Consider the following 6,000-nt stretch of genomic DNA (forward strand, 5'->3'; position numbering starts at 1 on the left):
TGCTGTGCTATGGATAAATCAGGCCTTTGCAGGACACCCTCCTTTGTTGGGACAGGAGAGGTTCCTTACAGCTAGGGAAATGAGGAAGAGGGGGAAGATTTCCAGAGGCTTCCAGAGCTCAGTCCAGACTCAGAGGTGCAAGGGAATCCTTCCTTTGGCCTCTGCCACCTTGGGACTGGGAACAGCCTTGAGGCTAGCTAACAGGCACTCCAAGGACTACCTGGCCCTTTCTACCTCTCATCTACACACTCCGGTTTCCATGATTCTTTTCCTTTCTCTTCCTCCCTTTTCCTTCTCCTGGCTCCAAACTCCTAAGTATGAAATTTCCACCACTCACAAGATAACCTTCTTCAGGGCAAATTCTTGTGTCAAGTTGGAAGACATAACTGTGCTTGGTTCCAGTCCCTGCTACTTACTATGTGATCTTGATTTCAGTCCCTAATGCTTGCTCAGGTGTGATCTTGGGCAAATCAGACTATCTCTAAAAGGGAGATATTTTTTAGTCCACAAATCAAACAAAATTATGCATATGGAGACATTTCATAAACTAGAAGAGCCTATAAGACATTCTGTTCTGATTTACCTTTATTTCTTTGACAGCCCCTAGAACAAAGACTTACACCATAGGCATGCAATAATAGTCAAATGAACAAATAAACGTGTGGATGAATGGGTGTAGTAGAGAAAAGTTACCCTGTGTTTGCTTATGAGAAACAAGGGAGATTGTTTGAGACTGAGCAACAGCAGCCTTGAGGCTAGCTGGCAGGTGCTGGTCCCCAAGGGCCTCCCTGTGGCCCCACAGAATCAGAGGCGCAAGGATGGGGTCTGGGGATCTGTACCTCAACTGGCTGCACAGCTAGTCAATGTCTCAAAATTGGGACATTTCTGTTCTAAGTAGGAAAGCAGAAGGCAGATAACAAAGATTTGTGATATTTTTTTCAGGGTAGAAATGATGGCATCATTGAATCCCTGCATATAGAATCCTGCCTGACAAACAACAGATCGATACCTCAGGATGCAGTTTTCTTCATGAGTGTCACAATAGCTTTCTGGGAGAAGGTGGGAGACAATGACAGTGAATATAATGTTGCTGAAAAGCAGCCATAGACTTATAGGTGGGGCCTTACATGCATGGAGAGAATATCCCAAGAGGATGGCATGGCAAGACCAGGGGGAGGCAGGTGAGGCCCCGAGGCACAGAACTTAAGGAGGCACCACTCAGAGGTTTGTGTAGGTGCTTCCTTAAATTCTCATCCTAGGTGCCTTGTCTGCTTCACCCTAGTGCTTGCCCTGGGATGAGGAGAAGAGTTAGAAAAGGCTTCTAGAAGGACTCCTCAAGTCAGAGAAGATGAACAAGAAGGTGTTGTGCAGTGACTCTTAGGGAGAAAGGCATTTCTGGCAGAAGGAGGCACATAACCAAAGCAGAGGTGGTAGAAACATGATGGTGTGGGTGAAGAATTCCCAAACTGGGAGCTAGCAGAAACATCACATTAAAGGTAAGAGTTGGGAGATATGAGAGAGACAAGGTACAGAACACAAAGGGTCTTCTCAGCCATATTAAAGGTCTTGGAATTTGTCCTCCTGGTTGTGGGAAGCAGGAAGATGACACAGGCAGTTGGTACTTCAAACAGAACTTTCTGGTCAGTCTCTAGACACTGTCCTATCCAATTCACAGATATAGTGAGCTACAAATAAAAGCTACATACGTAACTTTAAATTTCTAGTAGCCACATTTAAAAAGTTTAAAAAACATTAATTTTAATGACATATTTTATTTAGCATAATAGATCCAAAATATAATCACTGTAATCACTTCAAAATGTAATCAACATCAAACAACATTAAATGAGGTATTTTACATTCTTTCTTATTGTATAAAATCTTCAAAATCCTTTGTGCAGTTTACATGTATACCACATCTCAATTTAGTTTAGCCACATGTCAAGTGCTCAATAGCCACGTGTGGCTACAATGTGGAACAATGCAGGCCTACAAGATGGAATCTAGAGGCTAAAACATGGAGGCAGGCTTTGTAAGAGTCAAGGGGAAATGATACCTTTCTAATCCAGGGTGTTGGTAGTGGGAATGGAGAGAAGGTGCTAGATTGTCAAGTGACTGAGCTTTTTCTAGTATCTTTGTGAAATCGTGATATAGCACTTACCTTCCTGGGACACGTAAAGATTTTTTTGAGATCATGTATATGAGACAGCCAGCACAGGCTGGTAGGGAATGCGTGCTCAGTGGCATTCCACCCAACCCAGGCTGTTTGCTCTCTTCAGGAACAGGAATTAACATCCCACTTGGGTGAGGTGGAGCTTAAAGCACTGAAATGGCACAGCAGGAGGCATAGACTGTGGGCACTAGAAGTCTTACAGAGCAGCCCCACTGCACCTTCCCAGGCCTCTCTCTCAAAATCACCTAGGTAAAGGGACATGAGTGCCTAACTGTCTTGGGGAGGCTGGGAGAGTACAGTGAAGCCAGTCCAGGAGAGGCAGAAAGCAGAATTGCTGACATTCCAGGCAGCAGCCACTCTGACTATCAGCAGCCAGCAGTTGGCAGCAGCTCCAGATGATTGAGAACTGAACAGCTTAATTGCAGGAGTGTGAACATTGTGGAGTGCCAGGCTGGCATGGCTCAGTGCGAGAATGTTTCCCCAGAGCCTGCATTCCTTGACTTAGGTTGATGTGCACATGCTTTCTTGGGAAATGCCCCCAGCCAAACCCCTGTGCACAGACCAACGGCTTTTATGTTGCCTGGAAGAAGAAAAAAATGCATTTCCAAGTAGATGCAGGACATAGCTCTGTAGACAGAGCTGCTTATCCTGAGGAGAGAGGCTGGCAGAAAGGGGAGGGAAGACAGCTTATTCTTTACTCCCTGAAGTGTCTATGTAGGGTGTCCAAGAAGTAACATAGAGGATACAAATCTTGGCTGCATTAAGGTCCTTCTGAGCACAAGGAAGTTCTGCCTATCTCCAATTATTCTCACCAAGGTGACTTTCAGATGAATATTTGTTTATTTTCAAAATGTTTTTTCAGGGCAGCCTAAGTCACTGGGTGGGTGCTGAGAATCTGAAAAAGTTACCAAGTAATTAGGGCCTAGAGCTGGTGAGAAGCACAGCTCAGGTTCCCTTGGGATCCCTCTGACTTACCTTAATTTGCTGCCTCTGTATTAGTCAGTGTGAGCTACCTGCTGTAACAAACAACCCCAACATTCCACAGGGATTGCATAACAAATGATTATTTGCATAGCAGTCTGATATGGAGGAGCAGCTCTCCTTAGACAGATTTCCCCAGACTCAGGTACCTTGTACTTTCCATATCAGGGCTCTAATCTTTACTAACCTTTATTCCTCAGGGCCCTTTTCTGTCTCCTCCTAGGATGGCAAAGAAAAGGAGAATTGCATATGTGAGCATCCACAGACTAGGCCTGGGAGCGGGCGATATTTCACCTCTGACCAATTCCTTTGTTTAGAGCTCAGGCACATGGCTGCATCCAACTCCAAGACAGGCTGGCAAATATAGACGAATTATGTGCCAAGGAGAAACAGGGAAAACGTTTGTTGAACATCTAGTCAAACTTTGCCCCAGTCATTCTTTTTTTTTTGCTTGCTGATGAGACTAAGATAGACTTTTTGTGCTCTGACTTGACCCTAGAGGTTTGAGAGTCAGGACGCTGCAAGAGTGGGGCAACCTTAATTAGTAGGTGATGCCCTGGAGTTGCAAGGTGATTATTAATCAGGGCAACATGATGGTCAAGCAGTTGTAATGACAAACTAAATTTTTCTTTCCTGTTTTATGAACCTATCTTATCAGTTTCCTCAGCCAACAGAAGGTGCTGCAAGCTGAGTGCCAACAGAGCAGACCTCTAGGCTGCTCTTCCCCTCACTAAGTGATACCACATTGTCACCCACAGCCCCCACTTGCCAGCCAAGCTTAGTGGATCATTTGAGCGATAATATGGTGGAAGAGTCCTTTCTTTTTGCTTTAAAAAGCAACTGTCCAGAATAAGCAGCATTATCTGCAAAGGTGTGGGGATTCCATTGTGAAAAACAGGCAGTGGTACTGGCGGAGTTATGACAGAAATGGTCATTGTAACAGATATCGTGATGTGCCACAGGGCTCCCATCTCCAGGGTTGGCACACACATCCCTTAGCTTCCTGGACTGCTGCCTGCTTGTAGCTATGCCTCTTACGAGGAATTGCCCTCAGTCACAGGGAACTGCCTGATACAAAATTATGCCTCCTCCTAGGGGGGTAGCCCATGGCCAGTGGCTTCCTAGTTAGGGATATTGAAAGCCTGGCACTCTTGCCTCATTTGGGGACAACTCTATAGGGGCCATTCAGGCTTCAGAACTCCCAGAGAATCAGCTTAGGCCTCAGTTACAACCTCATTTTAATTCAGCTTCTCCTTCTGCCCAAACCTGCCTTCTTTACTTCCTTACATATGTATCCCTCAAGAATTCCTCTGGTGCGACTTCACATCTAAGAATTTTTTGGTACTAAGAGTGGTTTTAGGAAACTGACTTTTAAAATGAGATTTTGGAGAAGGGCCAATCATTGGCTCTCTGGAATTGTAAACCCCATCACTGGTAGTGGGTAGAGTAGAGCTAGACTCCAAGATGTTGCAGCAGTGTAATTATTAAAAGCAGGGAATTTGCTGTGCAACTGTTAAGACTTTCACCAGTGGTAGACTGATATGAGATATCCTTAGAGGGGGATACATGGCCTGCTGCAGTGTTTCTTGTGCTTGAGAGGCATAAGGGAAATGGTAATTACAAGGGTTATGGAATTGGGTGGCTGTTATGGTGTCCCATTGATTTGTGAAAGATAAATAATGACAAGCTCAGATGATTAATTACCATTTCAAGGCAAAATGTGAAAAGCCCAAAAGGCTTCCTTAGCAGCATTTAAGGAAATCCTAATCTCCTGCAGCCAAAATACCAAAAGAACAGAAAACAAGGCTCAGGACTTAATCACTAAAGTAGTGGAGCTGCAGATAGGATTGAATTCTCAGCCTCAATAAGTCTCCTATGCCAACTACTGGGTCCTAGTAGAGAAAGAGTAAGGACACTGAGACTTGAAATAGGGTAATCTGAGTGGATGCAGTTAAGAACCTTGACTTGCTGGGCCTTCAGTAGTACCCCCCACTATGACCACGATAGCCCCCTTTCCTGTGTTAGAAGATAATAGCCCTCCTCTTGCTTGAAGATGGTACAGAAACCTCAAATTAGGTATACATTTTATATGACAATATTTGCCAGCTTCAGGATCTACCCCTATCTTGCCCCCTGGCAACTAGTCCGATAAGGAAGATCAAATCCTGCTTGTACAACCAGACTAGCAATGTGCTGAGACTGCTGTAAAAGGAGAGAGAGTATACATCAAAGGATCTGCAGAGTATGGCTCCTATGCATTGGTAGTAGCTGGTAGCATATGCATGGTACTAGCTTCTGGGATAATGGTCAAGAGGGGAAGAACATAACGTTGGGTAAGTTATAGAAAGGAGAAGCCTCCTTTTTATAACTCGACACCTGGACAAGGACTCGGGAAATGATACCAATAAGTTGCTAGAAGGGCTCTCTGACACTGGAAAAAGCAAAGGCCTACACTATGTGAAGTAGAAGTGCCAGAACTGCCATGGAGGATAGTGAAGGAGAGGTGAAAAGGTTCAGAGGAGCTGGCATGCTAGAGTGCGTATACTATGTATGGCTGGAAACCTATCAGTGAATATGTTCCATGGGAGGGCCTGAAGGACATTCCAACTGTAAAAACAATAAACAATGCATTGGTAAGGGTGGGATCAGCTCAATGATGGCTGTTCTCTATAGGCCAAGGCTGATGTTAGCAGAGGCTAATACAAAACGGGGCTTCCTAAACACAATGAGCCTAATTAGTTCCCCCAAACAATAAAGGTCCATTTAGAGGTACTCAGTCCTCAGAATCAAAGTAGTTGCAATTATTGTAATGAAGCAAAGTGACCACAGATATCACAATGTGTGGC

Source organism: Pan paniscus, chromosome 1 (genome assembly GCF_029289425.2).
Source record: "Pan paniscus chromosome 1, NHGRI_mPanPan1-v2.0_pri, whole genome shotgun sequence".
In the NCBI taxonomy this organism is placed as follows: Eukaryota; Metazoa; Chordata; class Mammalia; order Primates; family Hominidae; genus Pan; species Pan paniscus.